Here is a 269-nt window from a genome sequence, read left to right on the forward strand (position 1 = left end):
TACTCAGTCATGATCATGCATCTTTATATTATATCTCAGTCTCAGTTATTTATCGATTCATCATATCATTGTTCCGGGTTATTTTCATGACATTGTGAGCCCGTGGTAAGACTGGAGAGGTTGATGACTGAGTGAGGCCGAGAGCCTGTTTTGAGTGACAATTATGGGACCGGGCTGCACGCTGCAGCGGTTATATTGATGATTATGATAGCTTGGGCTGTAGGAGCCCCTCCGGAGTTTGTAACCACGACTCCTAGTGAGAGCGGATG

Source organism: Nicotiana attenuata, chromosome 3, assembly GCF_001879085.1.
Source record: "Nicotiana attenuata strain UT chromosome 3, NIATTr2, whole genome shotgun sequence".
NCBI classification, from domain to species: Eukaryota; Viridiplantae; Streptophyta; class Magnoliopsida; order Solanales; family Solanaceae; genus Nicotiana; species Nicotiana attenuata.